The sequence below is a fragment of the Salvelinus namaycush genome, unplaced genomic scaffold, assembly GCF_016432855.1.
Source record: "Salvelinus namaycush isolate Seneca unplaced genomic scaffold, SaNama_1.0 Scaffold285, whole genome shotgun sequence".
Taxonomy (NCBI): domain Eukaryota; kingdom Metazoa; phylum Chordata; class Actinopteri; order Salmoniformes; family Salmonidae; genus Salvelinus; species Salvelinus namaycush.
Genome location: NW_024059730.1, coordinates 78,518 through 96,998, shown reverse-complemented (window position 1 = coordinate 96,998; position 18,481 = coordinate 78,518). Strand labels below are relative to the sequence as shown.

Here is an 18,481-nt window from a genome sequence, read left to right as displayed (position 1 = left end):
ACTAAAGTTGGTCATAAGCAGAGGTCTAGCAGAGCCAACGTGCAGTTGTATATTTCAACAAGCTGTTCCTGTGTCACATACCGAATAGCCAATACCATGAATGTCCTTTACAAGAAAAGACTCAGCTACATAGATGCTGCCAAGATGAAGATGTTGGACCATATTGCAGATGTTCTCTTTGCACAAAGGATGCTAAACAATGGAGAGTTGGACAGTATCCAGTCTATAGGAGGTACTCGTGACAAGGTCCGGGCCCAGATTGACACTGCCAGAAGTAAGGGAGGTATTACTAGTAATAGCTTGATGGCAACATGGGAAAATTACCCTGGATCATCCTCATTAGGTAATGGTAATGTTATGTCACCTAAGGAAATAGTCTCAATTTTTTGGGACAATATAACCCGTGATGATATTGAGAAGATGAAGTTTGTTATGAGCGAGATAGAGATCACGCATCGACACCGCATCAGTGGACCTGCAATATGTGACAGATAGAACCGGGTTAGCAGATGTTATGGCATTACGGAGCTGCAGCACGGGCAGGGTTGAACACCCTGCTCAAGAAAATCGGTCGCAATGACCTGGTGAAGCGAGTCAAAGACAGTGACTGTACTCACACCTCAAGTCAGCTACAACCTGTGGCCTTCGCTACACGCGGCAAGGTTATCAATAAACATCAAGGTGCTGTGACAGAGAAGGTGTTGAATATACTTTGCGACCTTGACAGAGGACAGTTGAAAAGGTTCATATGGACATTGAAACTACCAAGCAGCACGGCGGAGCTTATCAGAAACACCAACTGACCTTGCAAAAAGTGCTGAAGGAACATGTTCAACATGACCAGTTACCTGGATACCATTTACAAAACACTGAGGGAAATGAACCAAAACAGCCTGGCAGACCAGTTGAAAACGTACATAGCCGGCCTCAGTCCCTAGGATATGTAGTCAATGATAAACTGTGTTTACTACACTGAACAGTATTAGGTCTATAAATGTCCCTAGGATATGTAGTCAATGATAAACTGTTTTTACTACACTGAACAGTATTAGGTCTATAAATGTCCCTAGGATATGTAGTCAATGATGAACTGTTTTTACTACACTGAACAGTATTAGGTCTATAAATGTCCCTAGGATATGTAGTCAATGATAAACTGTTTTTACTACACTGAACAGTATTAGGTCTATAAATGTCCCTAGGATATGTAGTCAATGATTAACTGTGTTTACTACACTGAACAGTGTTAGGTCTATAAATGTCCCTAGGATATGTAGTCAATGATAAACTGTTTTTACTACACTGAACAGTATCAGGTCTATAAATGTCCCTAGGATATGTAGTCAATGATGAACTGTTTTTACTACACTGAACAGTATTAGGTCTATAAATGTCCCTAGGATATGTAGTCAATGATAAACTGTGTTTACTACACTGAACAGTGTTAGTTCTATAAATGTCCCTAGGATATGTAGTCAATGATGAACTGTGTTTACTACACTGAACAGTATTAGTTCTATAAATGTGCCATTGCAAAATGTCTCTATTGAGCTATAGCTTGGTGATATGTACCACTGCTTTGTTTTGTGATAAACTGGTCAATAAACCCGAGTGACAACAATGTATACTGTGCATGTCTCTACACACACAAACGGGCTGAGTAGAGTACAACTTTCATTATAGTGAAGTACAGCCTTTTTGTAATTACACTTTGTACCAGTAACAACATCCAAATATTTTACCTGCCAACAAATAAATGATGTTATTCCTGGTTGTTTCAGTGACTCAGTGGCATGGATTATGGCGTAATTACTGCACTTACCTGATATCTTGATACTGTTTTAATAGACCTGTGACCATTTATTTGTAGAGTCATCATTATCACTCACCATCATTTAAATGTGTAACCGGTAGACACTTTCTAATGTTCCCATGCAGGTCGCCTTTATTGTATCTGTTCACAGCGAAAATGTGCTGAATGAACAAACATGCCTTATAGATAAGGTTACCTTGTTTACACCAGATCGTGTTTGGGTGGCACGGCAACAGGGCCAAAGTCAATCAGCTACTAACAGCTCCCACCTTAGACTCCCAAACAGAAAAGCTTGTACTTCTGTAGTTGACATAGCTAATAGAATGACCTATCTGGTGTGGATGTTTGCTCACCATGGAGATAGCAGTAGCTGGGTGAATCATTCACACTTGGACAGTCTGAGCTTCATTGACATAACAGCTGAACCCCCCCCGGTGTTGGATGTTCCGAGACCCATTATACATAACAGTGGTTGGACCATCTACCTTGGTGTTGGAGCCCCATATACATAACAGTGGTTGGACGATCTACCTTGGTGTTGGAGCCCCATTATACATAACAGTGGTTGGACGATCTACCTTGGTGTTGGAGCCCCATATACATAACAGTGGTTGGACCATCTACCTTGGTGTTGGAGCCCCATATACATAACAGTGGTTGGACGATCTACCTTGGTGTTGGAGCCCCATATACATAACAGTGGTTGGACGATCTACCAGGGTGTTGGAGCCCCATATACATAACAGTGGTTGGACGATCTACCTGGGTGTTGGAGCCCCATATACATAACAGTGGTTGGACGATCTACCTTGGTGTTGGAGCTCCATTATACATAACAGTGGTTGGACGATCTACCTTGGTGTTGGAGCCCCATATACATAACAGTGGTTGGACGATCTACCTTGGTGTTGGAGCCCCATATACATAACAGTGGTTGGACGATCTACCTTGGTGTTGGAGCTCCATATACATAACAGTGGTTGGACGATCTACCTTGGTGTTGGAGCCCCATATACATAACAGTGGTTGGACGATCTACCTTGGTGTTGGAGCCCCATATACATAACAGTGGTTGGACGATCTACCTTGGTGTTGGAGCCCCATATACATAACAGTGGTTGGACGATCTACCTTGGTGTTGGAGCCCCATATACATAACAGTGGTTGGACGATCTACCTTGGTGTTGGAGCCCCATATACATAACAGTGGTTGGACGATCTACCTTGGTGTTGGAGCTCCATATACATAACAATGGTTGGACGATCTACCTTGGTGTTGGAGCCCCATATACATAACAGTGGTTGGACGATCTACCTTGGTGTTGGAGCCCCATATACATAACAGTGGTTGGACGATCTACCTTGGTGTTGGAGCCCCATTATACATAAAAGTGGTTGGACGATCTACCAGGGTGTTGGAGCCCCATTATACATAACAGTGGTTGGACGATCTACCTGGGTGTTGGAGCCCCATATACATAACAGTGGTTGGACGATCTACCTTGGTGTTGGAGCCCCATATACATAACAGTGGTTGGACGATCTACCTTGGTGTTGGAGACCCATATACATAACAGTGGTTGGACGATCTACCTTGGTGTTGGAGCCCCATTATACATAACAGTGGTTGGACGATCTACCTGGGTGTTGGAGACCCATATACATAACAGTGGTTGGACGATCTACCTTGGTGTTGGAGCCCCATTATACATAACAGTGGTTGGACGATCTACCTGGGTGTTGGAGCCCCATATACATAACAGTGGTTGGACGATCTACCTGGGTGTTGGAGCTCCATATACATAACAGTGGTTGGACGATCTACCTTGGTGTTGGAGCCCCATATACATAACAGTGGTTGGACGATCTACCTTGGTGTTGGAGCCCCATATACATAACAGTGGTTGGACGATCTACCTCGGTGTTGTAGCCCCATATACATAACAGTGGTTGGACGATATACCTTGCTCTGGGTGTTGGAGCCCCATATACATAACAGTGGTTGGACGATCTACCTTGGTGTTGGAGCCCCATATACATAACAGTGGTTGGACGATCTACCTTGGTGTTGGAGCCCCATATACATAACAGTGGTTGGACGATCTACCTGGGTGTTGGAGCCCCATATACATAACAGTGGTTGGACGATCTACCTTGGTGTTGGAGCCCCATATACATAACAGTGGTTGGACGATCTACCTGGGTGTTGGAGCCCCATATACATAACAGTGGTTGGACGATCTACCTTGGTGTTGGAGCCCCATATACATAACAGTGGTTGGACGATCTACCTTGGTGTTGGAGCCCCATATACATAACAGTGGTTGGACGATCTACCTTGGTGTTGGAGCCCCATATACATAACAGTGGTTGGACGATCTACCTTGGTGTTGGAGCCCCATATACATAACAGTGGTTGGACGATCTACCTTGGTGTTGGAGCCCCATATACATAACAGTGGTTGGACGATCTACCTTGGTGTTGGAGCCCCATATACATAACAGTGGTTGGACGATCTACCTTGGTGTTGGAGCCCCATATACATAACAGTGGTTGGACGATCTACCTTGGTGTTGGAGCCCCATATACATAACAGTGGTTGGACGATCTACCTTGGTGTTGGAGCCCCATATACATAACAGTGGTTGGACGATCTACCTTGGTGTTGGAGCCCCATATACATAACAGTGGTTGGACGATCTACCTTGCTCTGGGTGTTGGAGCCCCATATACATAACAGTGGTTGGACGATCTACCTTGGTGTTGGAGCCCCATATACATAACAGTGGTTGGACGATCTACCTTGCTCTGGGTGTTGGAGCCCCATATACATAACAGTGGTTGGACGATCTACCTTGCTCTGGGTGTTGGAGCCCCATATACATAACAGTGGTTGGACGATCTACCTTGCTCTGGGTGTTGGAGCCCCATATACATAACAGTGGTTGGACGATCTACCTTGCTCTGGGTGTTGGAGCCCCATATACATAACAGTGGTTGGACGATCTACCTTGCTCTGGGTGTTGGAGCCCCATATTCATAACAGTGGTTGGACGATCTACCTTGCTCTGGGTGTTGGAGCCCCATGGAGATAACATTAGTTGGGTGAGTCATCTGTACTTGGAAAGTGTGAGTTTCATCTGCATAACAGCGGTTGGAAGACCCAGCTGCGGCCGGAGGTGTCAGCTCTGATTGGATTGTATGAGCAATGTTAGATGAACAGCGGTTGGAAGACCCAGCTGCGGCCGGAGGTGTCAGCTCTGTTTGGATTGTATGAGCAATGTTAGATGAACAGCGGTTGGGCGACTCAGGAGTTATTGGACGATTCGAGGTTATGTGCATAACATCGGAATGGACAATTCAGCAGTGGTTGGACGTATCGGAAGCCCGTAGAAACAGCAGTGGTTGGATACACAACCCACAGTGAGACATTGAAACTAGGTCACCTCAGGTTGACACCTAAGCAGTGAAACAGGAAAGATACATATAGTCTACCTGATGACACATTGTGGTGATTACTTCAAACGGCCTTGAAGCTTTTAGGAGGAGCCTCAGCTACATATATAAGATTAGTTACACAGACAGTGGAAAAGTCAGTGTATATTTGCAGCTGAACCATGGACATGGTCCAGTGCTAGTGTGAAGTACTTTACAAAACAACAAGAATTAGAAACAAAAGATAGAATGTCACATGACGTTTATTCAACATACAATAACAGAGGTGAATGGTACTACCAGCATCCCAATATGGGCCTAAGAGTTGAGGAATATACACAGTTGAGGGAATCTTCACCCTCTCCCTTGTGCAACATACAGCAGAGAAGGTGGCATGAAAGAGCCTCTAATGACAGGCTGTATGACACAGAGGACCACAACACATATCAACACGACCTTCTGGTTCCACACAATGTACCTGTGTACCCTAGACACCCCCAACCCTTTGACTTAAGATGTAGGTCTGACAAAAACAGGTTACAACAAGTTAGTCATGACATAGGACTGTCACCGAAGACCAAGGGTTACGATGGACCGCCAACTCGGTACAACAAACGGCCACAAAACGTTTGTCACGCTCCTACTACAGCAAAGGTGAAACGCCGTATACCTCTGGAATGGATCCCTGTGAAGGACAACCTGCCAAAACAAAACGCAAGACTGGTGAGAGACACGGACATCATGACAATGTCAGCAGCCGGCCCCAGCCCACCAGGGGCAGCCGTCGGTCCCACCCCCCAAGGGACAGCGTCGGGGCCCAGTCTCCCAGGGACCACAGCCGAGCTCACACCACCAGCGGCAGCAGAGCCATGACCCATAGTTCTGTCAACCGTAGGCGAAGCAAAGAACCCAATACAGGCCTTAATGCTCAAAGGTTGTGTCCCGAAGTCTCCTGTAGCAGCGGCCGCAATGGTGGTCTTGGTAGCAGCGTCACATCAGCAAAGATTGGCAGATATGAAAACAGGTTTGCTTCACAAAGCAACAGCATGCCTAGATCACATAGACCGTCCACTGGCCCACATCAGAAACCTGTGACTGTGGACAATATTAAGAAGAGATCGGTCGACATGTCCTACAATCAGCCTGGTTCTCAGTCGAGCGTTAAAAGTGATTGCAGAAAGAGGGCCTGGATGTTCAACAGGAGACCAAACAACAGTGAAGAAGTAGACAATAGCACATCAGCGGTTCTACACCATGTCACAGCTACCAATGAGGAGGCTAACCTACCTAGAGAACCCGGTGCAGATGATAGCGGAGATGATAGCGGAGATGATAGCGATGACTCCAGCAGTGGAATCAGGGCTAAAGTACCTACAGAACCTGGTACAGATGATAGCGGAGATGAAAGCAACACAAGTTCCTCCAGTGACTCTGTTCACACTAGCGATGATGACAAGGAGGACTGTCACAATTCTGTACCCAAACATGTCGCAGAAAGGGTATCCTCTCCAGTCAAACATAGTGTACCTATCAAACAAAAAAGTACTAGAGTGGCTGGAGTCCAACAAGACCCTGATACTGAACCATGTGTATCTGCTGAGCCAGAGTACCAGTATACAGAGGATGCTGCCTGTTCTGGGACGGTATGCACTGTGCCTAATTCCACCACAGATGACACAGAGCCTGAGTCGCAGACCCAGACCCAGGAGCCAGACTCTGATGAGACAGGCCAATGATGTAGTGTCTGCTGAGACTGTGTCTGCAGAGACTCAGACCCCAGAATCTGCTGAGACACAGACCGAGGAGCCAGACTCTGATGAGACTCAGACCAAGGAGCCAGACTCTGATGAGACTCAGACCAAGGAGCCAGACTCTGATGAGACTCAGACCAAGGAGCTAGACTCTGATGAGACTCAGACCAAGGAGCCAGACTCTGATGAGACTCAGACCAAGGAGCCAGACTCTGATGAGACTCAGACCAAGGAGCCAGACTCTGATGAGACTCAGACCAAGGAGCCAGACTCTGATGAGACTCAGACCAAGGAGGTAGTGTCTGCTGTACCCAAGCCCCAGTCTACAACTGAACCATCGTTCCAACAACCTATTGGTGAAACATGTGAAATGTCTCACAATGTGCCTGAATGTAGAGTTGACCATGCAATTGTATTAGCTGCGCCTGGGTATCAAGATAGGGCTGATGAAGTTGTCTCTGCGACAGAGCACGTAAACAGGGCCGGATGTGCTACCTCAAAGGAGCTTCAGACCGCCTTGGATAGCATCACAGCCATGTCTGGGTGTGATACATCAGAAGAGGTTACTGCTGTCCTGGATAGCATGACATGTGTCACGTAAGTGTAACTATCACACACATTGTGTTATTACTGAATAGTAATGTATTGCCTTTGGGTAGAGGGGTGACTTGTTTCCGCCTTGTGTTATTACTGAATAGTAATGTATTGCCTTTGGGTAGAGGGGTGACTTGTTTCTGCCTTGTGTTATTACTGAATAGTAATCTATTGCCTTTGGGTAGAGGGGTGACTTGTTTCCGTCTTGTGTTATTAGTGAATAGTAATCTATTGCCTTTGGGTAGAGGGGTGACTTGTTTCCGCCTTGTGTTATTACTGAATAGTAATCTATTGCCTTTGGGTAGAGGGGTGACTTGTTTCCGTCTTGTGTTATTACTGAATAGTAATCTATTGCCTTTGGGTAGAGGGGTGACTTGTTTCTGCCTTGTGTTATTACTGAATAGTAATGTATTGCCTTTGGGTAGAGGGGTGACTTGTTTCCGCCTTGTGTTATTACTGAATAGTAATGTATTGCCTTTGGGTAGAGGGGTGACTTGTTTCCGCCTTGTGTTACAGGGGTACCGAGAGAGCTCCGGATGATATGCTAACCGATGTGGAATATGCAAATGCCTTTCAAGAGAGTGAAGTGTCCCAAGCATCCGAGCCGCATTTCAGTAGGCCACAGTGGAACGTTGACTCTTGTCCAGGTTCAATATTTTCTGCTACAACCGATCCCCTTCCCACTATGATACCACCTTCAAGCGCCATCTCTAATGTGGTAACCCAGCCTACAGATGTGGAACTCAACGCCTTCAACGCCTGTATTGGTGACATGGCCCCTCTCGGGTACCCAGAGAACTCCATGGCTGCTCTTGAGAGGGTCTGTCGTGAATATGTCTTTCAACAACAACAGCCGGCACAGCCTCTAGAGCCCCAGCAGGTTGAGGTGCATCTGGAAACGTTTCATCAAGTGCCGCAGCAGGAGGCCCGGGTCCTACATCCCCAACAACCAGCATCTCAAGTGCCTGAAACTCCACAGCAGACTGTTGATATACAAGGGTTCAACGTGTGCAAACCCAAGCCAGTGACATCTTTACAGTCGCAAAGGACATTGTTCCCCACACCACCACAATCCGAAGCAGCTGTCACCTATGAAGAATCCGTGCCTGGTCCCAGCCGATATAACCTGTACAGCGACGGGGCTACCGTGTCGTCCATTGCGATGATAATCCCTGTGATGAAACAGTTGATTATATGCGCCACGTGTAAAAAGAAGTTCAACAGAGCGTTCATCTGTAACAACTACTTGATTCAGCTGAACAGGCCCGTGCAATGTGCTTGGGGCTGTGTATTGTGCAGACTGTGTTACAGTGAACAAAGTGGTTGTCGCCTACACAATATATCGTCCACAAGGAGAGAGAGAGAGAGAGAGAGAGAGAGAGAGAGAGAGAGAGAGAGTGAGAGAGGGGGGGGAGAGAGAGAGAGAGAGAGAGAGAGAGAGAGAGAGGGGGGGGGAGATAGAGGAGAGAGAGAGAGAGACAGAGGGAGAGACAGAGAGAGATAAATAGAGAGAGAGATACCACTCTAAGCACCACACCCTTGCCAATTTTCCCTGCTCTGGAGAATGTAGGAGACTGGGATCTGGAACTCAACATAGATGATAAGTTCAAGACTGACAAGGAGGTCAACGTCCATGTGCAGCTGATTATGAATGAGGAGCAATCCTCTGGAGTTGACACCCTGCCAAGAGATATGTATATTTCCATTTATAGATATATCTGTCTATGTCTATGTTATACTACAATGACGAGCCCTGATCATGTAGCTGGACTGACAGTGTTCTCTTCCCACGCAGCGTTCAACCATCTCATCACAGTGAATGACACCATGTCCTTCAGGTACTGGGTAAGCAAAGCAATGCCAGAAGAGGTGGCCTACAGATATGTCTGCATCCCTCATGTACCTGGGTTCTGGGATCACGTTGTGGTGGGAACCCGTCCCCTTCCCAGAACGGAGAAGCTGATCGGACCTGATGACTCCTTACCGAGATTGTTCAATGTGTCACTTGGGTCCTACATGTTTCATTGGTGCTGTTTTGTCTTGAAGAAACAGATCATTTTGACTATGTGGTGTACTTCGTTGCCCAGGAGAGGGCAGTCTAAGGTCGTCACAGTTGTTGACAACACACTGAGAAACCTCACCTCGAGCATAGAGTTTAGAAGAATGGTATTCTATCTTTGTAGGTGGTTTACAGCTCAGTACGTGTCACCACAAGACAGGCGGCTTAACCTTGTGTTAGATTGTAAACCCAGTGAAGGTGCTACTTTGGTCCATGTCATAGCTTTGTTGGCTTCCAGGATTGGGATGGAAACAGTAACACCTCACCTGGCCCAGCAACGGGCCAAAGATGATAGCAATTACTGTTTCAATGGCAGGAATGCCAACAGCATGTTCACATGCCCCTCAGATGGTAATTCAGGAGGTAATTACATCGATATTGTTGAGGAGTTTAGCTCCTACCACAACAGTGGCGATGATGTTATTGGTCTCACTCACATGTCCACAACCACAGAGTGTTACAGCTTCCTTTAAAGTAGAGCAATGATGTTTGTATAGTGTTACCTCAGCCTACAAGAGTCTACATGTGGGACCGTGTGGTGACATGATGCCTAAAGGTTATTTTAGGTCTTGTTTGACAATGGGCCCTGACTGATAAAAATTAATATGGTGATGTTCTCAATATCACATGTTTACGATTTTATACCTTACTTTAATTGACCATATTACACCTGGGTAATGTGTATACCCTTTTGTATCAGCCAACCTTATATATCTATTGCCTTGAAATAAAATATGTCTTGCATATACATATATCTTGGTTGTGTTTATTTGAAAGATGACAGCGACACCACATTTTGAAAGACAATTGATGTGACAGTAATTGAGAATGAACTGCCTATGATCGGGTGCACATCTATGTGGATTACTCAGTAGACACTGGTTCTGTGTTGCATTCCCAGCCTTAGTTCTACACGGCCAGGGTCCGTTATCACCGCCAGAGGAATCAGAAGCTAGTTCATTCAGCACAGGGATCTATCTGTGTACTGTCTATTTAGAACTTACAAAGGAAGGTGCTACTCGCCTCCCTATGTCAGTGATCCTGCTGGTGTTTCCATGTGATAGGGTAGTGGGGTATATGGTATCACTGTCGTCGTCGCTGTCCTCATCGTCGCTGTCGTCCTGGTAGTAGTGGTAATAACCACCACCTCGGTTTAGGTTGCTCAGGGTTGTTAGCCTGTCTCAGCCTGTTGCTACACAGACAACATAAGGCTCTGAACAGCATCCAGCTGGAGGCTCGGCTCATAAGCTGCGCACTTTGTAAGTATACGGGAAAGCACGTTGGTATCGTGAACCAGACATCAAACGCTTGATAGTACAGACACCTTGGGCTATCCGATAGGACCGTGCAGGGAGATGACGAGAGCTACTACGAGCGGGTCCAGAGAGCATCTTTTCCCTTGAGAGAAGGAGCTTGCCCAAGCCGCTCTGGAAGACAGAGGGAGCTCCTACGTATTAGACATCTTCAGAAAACGTGAGCTTAGTCATCGTGAAAGGGTTCAGTGTGACAATGTCGACTACGAGCGTTACGGGTTGATCCCTATCCATCGGGACGTCAACTCCTAGGCTTACGTAAGTAAGGGTTTGGAAGTAAGCATTTCAAGGTAATGCCTACACCTGTTGTGTTTGATGCAGTTGACAAATACAATTTGATTTAATTTCATTTTAACTATGCGTTTAATACACTTTATGTTGGTGTTTCTTTTATTTTGGCAGATACAGTACATGTACTGTATGTCTTTTTGATAGTTATTTTTGTAGAAACTATTGATCCTCTTTGGCTAAATTATGCTCTGTTGTATTTTAAACATTGAGAGCGGGCTCCTGTGGTTGGATTAAAAAAAAAATAATAATTGTAAAAAGTATTTATTTTGTATTTGTTTTGCCCCCTACGGGCTTGGTCCCAGCTCCTGAATCACACATTTTACTAGTCACATTTATTTATTATGCAGTTTATATATTTTTATTAATCAATTAATTAAACAAGTGGCCCCCCTACCTCCTCTCCTCCCCATCTGACAAATAACAAAGTGTCCGCAGGAGCAGGCTTCTACACTCATTAAGAGTGGGCTCCTGAATCCCCCTGTGGTTGGCGGTTGCAGTAAAAAATAAATATATACTACATACTGTATATTGTTGTATTTCTCCGGGGCCCAGGGGCAATAGCCCAGGTAAGCCAGCCCTTCCTATGTCAGAAAATAGCCAAGGCCTATTCACCTTATTCCTATGTGTTTCTGGATCAATCAATACAATTTCTGAATCCTTAAAATGTACATGTTGGTGTCTTGAAGTTTCCTATGACCTATAGGCCGAGGGAAATGCATTCATTTTGCAATGTATTAGCCTATTTCTTAGGTCTATAGAATATTTACTACACAAGTGAAATATCAACATCAGTCATGTCGATTGTATAGGATTCCAGCGCCTTGACAGATGCACACACACCACTGTGGTGACACGTCCCCTATATGACTATCTCTGTCCCCACGTTGTGATTGTTCCTCCCCCACTCCACTTTACCGCGCAGAGCCAGAGAGGGAAAATCACTTTCATCTGGAGAAGCTCGTCCGTTAACACGGGGCGGCCCATCTGCAGCTCCCCGCTGTTCCTAAAAGAAAGGTGAGCAATATAATAATTTCAAGAATTGAAATGATATGGAAAGTTATTTTCATGCTGTAGTACAATTCCACCACCATAAATCGTTGTATTGGTTTATGAACTATGTTAGCCTAGTTAGCTTGTTTGTTGCTAGTGCTAATGTTCGCTCACTATCTAGCTAATGCACTAGTGAGCCAATTTTGTTGACATTTGGGCAGGTAGCTTGATTAGTTAACATAACTGTTGATAAAGAGACTGATATTTTATGGCTATTTCAGTCAATTCTATCAGTGTGGTTATAAGTAACATGCATAGACAGCTAAATGGGACACGTGATCCCCATAGATGAACTTGAGTAGGTAGCAGTTTGATAACATTAGATGGTGTTAGTTTAGCAAGCTAAAGTTGGCTGGCTGGAAACCAGGGGTTGTGCACCCCACCTTGCATCTCATAGCAGAGTGGAAGAGGGAAAGTCACATATGGAATTTTTTGCTGCTTCTAACGTGCTTGTTTTGTAGTCATCTAACAAACATACATTATGTCTCTTATAAATTGTAGGTTTAAACCTCTTGTCACTACAGGGGGTGCTGTTTCAACTTCGACATTTAGCGTTCCCAAATTAAACTGCCTCGTACTCAATTCTTGCTCGTACAATATGCATATTATTATTACTATTGGATAGAAAACAATCTCTAGTTTCTAAAACCGTTTGAATTATATCTGTGGGTGAACCAGAACTCTTTCTGCAGCGAAATCCATGACAGGAACTGCGAAGGTCTGAAAACGAGGCTCTGTTCCCAGATCAGTTTAAAGCTCTGTGTGTGCCCTATGGGTCGACATGAACTGCACCCGCCTTCCCCTGGATGTCAGTAACCAATGAGAAGTGGAATGGAGTGTCTACGTAGCTCTCAGAGCTTATAAAAGGCCAAGGAACGAAGTGCGCTCTCTTTTCATCGTTCGTCATTGCGCAAAGCAAGACCTCAAGATGGCATTTTGAAACGCTCAGTTATCGGCCTTAGCTATATCCGTCTGTAATTTAATTCGATATAGGTGTTAGAAACATCATAACGAAGTTATTTTAAACCGAGTTATATCAGTTTATGCGAGTATATTGCTATTTTCGGAATTTCCTTAGTATTGCGTTTTGAGGATTTGGGCATGTTGTTGCCACATAGCTATTGTTAGCTGCTAATTCCGAAGTTGAAGACGACGTTTTACAACCAAGCAACGATTATTTTGGACAAAGGACACCTTGCCCAAGATTCTGATGGAAGCTCGTCCAAAAGTAAGAACTATTTATGATGTTATTCCGTATTTATGTGGAAAAATGTAAACACATTTGTCCGCCGTTATTGCGGCACTAGTCTGGCTGTAACGCACACTGTATGTCTAGTAACGTTAATTTTAAAAATCTAACTCAGCGGTTGCATTAATAACTAATGCATCTTTCATTTGCTGTCCAACCTGTATTTTTTAGTCAATCTAATCGATAAATAATCGTAAACTTAGGTGCCTTTCCAGAATGCATGACCTGTTGCCACTCATCACATTGTATAACCACGATTTGTGCTGCTAAATATGCACATTTTCGAACAAAACCTATATGCATTGTGTAATATGATGTTACAGGACTGTCATCTGACGAAGTATATCAAGGTTAGTCAAAAATTATATATCTTTTGCTGTATTGTTACGATCGCTAACCTGTGCTGCTGGTAAATTGCTTGTGTTTCTGGCTATTGTGCTAAGCTAATATAATGCTATATTGTGTTTTCGCTGTAAAACACTTAAAAAATCTGACATATTGGCTGGATTCACAAGATGTTGGGCTTTCATTTGCTGTACGCTGTGTATTTTTCAGAAATGTTTTAAGATGAGTAATTAGGTATTTGACGTTGGTCTCTGTAATTATTCTGGCAGCTTCGGCACTATTTCAGATTGCAGCTGCAATGTAGAACTGTGATTTATACCTGAAATATGCACATTTTTCTAAAAAAACATATGCTATACAATAAATATGTTATCAGACTGTCATCTGATGAAGTTGTTTCTTGGTTAGTGGCTATTTATATCTTTATTTGGTCGAATTAGTGATGGCTACTGATGGAGTAAAAAACTGGTGGAGTAAAAAAACTGGTGTCTTTTGCTAACGTGGTTAGCTAATAGATTTACATATTGTGTCTTCCCTGTAAAACATTTTAAAAATCAGAAATGATGGCTGGATTCACAAGATGTGTATCTTTCATCTGGTGTCTTGGACTTGTGATTTAATGATATTTAGATGCTAGTATTTACTTGTGACGCTATGCTAGGCTATGCTAGTCAGCTTTTTTACTGTGGGGGGTGCTCCCGGATCCGGGATGAGTACCAAGTAAAAGTTAAGCCATGAATGTTGATTGTCTGACAGCCTTGGTATAGTTAAGCAGTAAAGCACAAGGAAAGGTTGAGGACTGTTCTTACGTAAGAGGCAACGCGGAGTGCCTGCCTGGTTACAGCCCTTAACCTTGGTATATTGGCCATATACCACAAACCCCCAGGTGCCTTATTTCTTAAATTGACCACAGTTTCAGCCAATCAACATCCAGGACCCAAACTACCCAGTTTATAATGTCTGCTTTATTCCACAGATTAAGGATTTGAGTTGGCCTGACGGAGAGATCTTCCAGGCGGCTCCGGCCCATGGAGGATGCAGAGCATCACATCAGATCAAACATTGATAAACCAGTACTTTACAAGCGTTTTATCAATATCTTTAAAGGTAAGGTGAAGATTGAATATATTTCTGACAGTCCTAAATATGACAGCTATGAATTAGATGAATCAGATGTACATTTTAGAGGTTAGTGGGAAACAGTGAATTGGGATATATGGGCACAGTCACCCAGGAAAAAAGGTTTAAAGGAATAGCTTGCCATGTCTTTGTATTATGGTCATAGGATTCTTAAAGGTCCACTACAGTCACACGATGCTCCATCTGAAATCTCCTTCCACCTGAAAAGGCCCACCTTGAAAACCAATCATTGGTTTAGAAGACAAAGTGAGAGTGACAACTGAATCTAGCCTCTTGAAAGACAGAGCAGCGCATCCCCCTCCCTAAACCCCCTGCTGCACACCTGAACCTCATTTTGATTGGCAGTGATATGTGTGAGATCACTTTTAGACAGTGTGAGGTCATTTTATGAGAACAGTTGTTTTTGGAGAAGCTTGGCAAGTTGAATGGGGTGATCATGTGACCGGAGTAGACCTCCAGACAGTGATTATTCTCTGTAATAATTGACAAGCACAATGCAATATCTCCTAATGTTTGTATTTTGTGTCTGCTAAGGACGGGGAGTTTTTGCCACTGAATTCATATCCAAAGGAGACTTTGTTGTGGAGTACCGAGGTGAACTGCTTACACAACAGGAGGGCGAGGTCCGAGCTGATCAGTACAATGATTCTGCAAAGGTGTTTCTTTTCGATTTCCAATGGAAAGGAAGAACATGGTGGTAAGTAGGATTGATGAGAACAAAATAAACATATTAATGCCTTTTGAGATCTTAAAAAAGCAACAACATTAAAATGGAGACAGACATTTAAATGGTTGGTGGCACAATATGCACTGTAGGCCTATCTCAGGCCCAGATACTAATTTGACCTTGTCCCTGACCTAAACAGTAAGGAACAATATTAGTCTTCAAACCAACTGGTTCGCTATCAGAGCATCTGCACTCCTTTTTTAAACAACGCGTTAGGGACTTTTCTGCCCCTTTTCTGAAATAGAAACCCTGTGCTGCAATATCTTCATTAAACTGTGACATGTTATGTTTCTATGCAGCATTGATGCATCTGAAGAAGACTCCTCCCTTGGGAGACTCGTTAATGATGATCACTAAAGACTCAATCTCAAAATGAAGGCCATACAAGCAAACGATGAGCCACACTTGTGCCTCTTCGCGACTCGAGATATTGCAGCTGGCGAAGAGTTGACTTATAGTTACGGTGATTCAGACTGGCCATGGAGAACACAGGTGAGGAACTTTTTAAGATGCTAGATGAAATTACCACCCATCTTGGAAGAGCCGGGAGGATGAGAAATTCACTACCCTGTCATGCAATATGTTGTGATGCAGACAGTGTCTCTTAACTACCAAGATGTAATTGATGTCCAATTGTTGTCTTGGTTCACTTAATTCAGGTCATCAAAACTGAATTGTCGTCCAGCCCAAAACCTGGTAAGAACTTTACTAAAGTCATAGATCAATGAGTTTATTTTTTTCTATTATCACATTTACTATTTCACTTTCACAAATACACATTTATAGTCTAACACCAATTGCACTGGAATGCAGTGCACTTGTTGCATACATCAAAAGTTAACTAAATATACAATACATTCAAATATATGAAATAAAAACATTAGCAATAAGAACTCAGTAGTTAGGCTCTTGTGGGCTCATTTAGTAGCCCAACTCATGAGGGATTTGCTCTTCTCCTGAAAAGTTCAGTCCTGCATCTGACCAGAATAGGATGTTCAAAACTAAACGCTACACCAGGCATTTCCTGTGGGCTTTCTTATACAGTAGGTCCCCAGATGTATACAATGCATTAGATCACGTTTTTTGATTTGAGGGGATTTTTCAGTGTTTTAAAAATGTTGATTATGTTTCAGCATCCAGGGGTGTGTCAGTTTCTACAAAAACAGTCTCTTAGTGCATAGATGTCTGTGACTATTTTGCCTGTTGGTCACAGGCTGGGAGCAGAACAGGGGCTGTGGCAGAGCAGAGCACTTAGGGGTGAAGTCCCTTGCTCAAAGGCAAAACAGCAGTAGGTAGTACACAGGGATACACCGGTAACCCACCGGGCTTCAATATCACCGTATACTACCTACTGCCGTTGTGCCCATCAGCAAGGCACTTTACAACACACACATCACAGGCTGATAGCAGGACAGGGTCTCCAAAAAATGATTGTTCTACGTAATAATTGACTAGCACAATACAATAACTCCTAATGTTTGTATTTTTGTGTCTGCTAAGGACGACAAGTTGATTTACGGGGAGAGGTCGGGTAATGTAATTATGTGCCCGAGCACAAAACAACATATATGTAATTTTTGTCCTGTCTAAATCTGCCATGTCAGTCATTTTTAATTCCAACCAGAATAACCTAATGTTTTTTGGTCTCCTGAAAGTACTAGTCCCGTGAGAATCAACATCAAGTTTTATTTGTCACATGCGCCGAATAAAACAGGTGCTTACTTACAAGCCCCTAACCAACAATGCAGTTCAAGAAATAGAGTTAAGAAAATATATACTAAATAAAATAAGTCAGCTTTTGCAGACACGTCTCGCCCCGCATCAGTATAGAAAGGGTCCCTAACAAACTGCATCAGTATAGAAAGGGTCCCTAACAAACTGCATCAGTATAGAAAGGGTCCCTAACAAACTGCATCAGTATAGAAAGGGTCCCTAGCAAACTGCATCAGTATAGAAAGGGTCCCTAACAAACTGCATCAGTATAGAAAGGGTCCCTAACAAACTGCATCAGTATAGAAAGGGTCCCTAGCAAACTGCATCAGTATAGAAAGGGTCCCTAGCAAACTGCATCAGTATAGAAAGGGTCCCTAACAAACTGCATCAGTATAGAAAGGGTCCCTAACAAACTGCATCAGTATAGAAAGGGTCCCTAACAAACTGCATCAGTATAGAAAGGGTCCCTAGCAAACTGCATCAGTATAGAAAGGGTCCCTAACAAACTGCATCAGTATAGAAAGGGTCCCTAACAAACTGCATCAGTATAGAAAGGGTCCCTAACAAACTGCATCAGTATAGAAAGGGTCCCTAACAAACTGCATCAGTATAGAAAGGGTCCCTAACAAACTGCATCAGTATAGAAAGGGTCCCTAACAAACTGCATCAGTATAGAAAGGGTCCCTAGCAAACTGCATCAGTATAGAAAGGGTCCCTAGCAAACTGCATCAGTATAGAAAGGGTCCCTAACAAACTGCATCAGTATAGAAAGGGTCCCTAACAAACTGCATCAGTATAGAAAGGGTCCCTAACAAACTGCATCAGTATAGAAAGGGTCCCTAGCAAACTGCATCAGTATAGAAAGGGTCCCTAGCAAACTGCATCAGTATAGAAAGGGTCCCTAGCAAACTGCATCAGTATAGAAAGGGTCCCTAACAAACTGCATCAGTATAGAAAGGGTCCCTAACAAACTGCATCAGTATAGAAAGGGTCCCTAGCA

The 18,481-nt window shown here is 43.8% G+C and overlaps 2 long non-coding RNA genes across 2 annotated transcripts; both read left to right on the top strand.

The window, feature by feature from the left end:
- Positions 1-11,795: 11,795 nt before the first annotated feature.
- LOC120039615 lies at positions 11,796-14,975 on the top strand. Its single transcript, XR_005475456.1, has 3 exons — positions 11,796-11,823; positions 12,180-12,271; positions 14,878-14,975. It is a non-coding gene; the product is annotated as an uncharacterized LOC120039615 (long non-coding RNA).
- Positions 14,976-14,984: 9 nt separating this feature from the next.
- Positions 14,985-16,476, top strand: LOC120039614. Its single transcript, XR_005475455.1, has 4 exons — positions 14,985-15,008; positions 15,576-15,738; positions 16,068-16,260; positions 16,428-16,476. It is a non-coding gene; the product is annotated as an uncharacterized LOC120039614 (long non-coding RNA).
- The last annotated feature ends 2,005 nt before the right edge of the window (positions 16,477-18,481 follow it).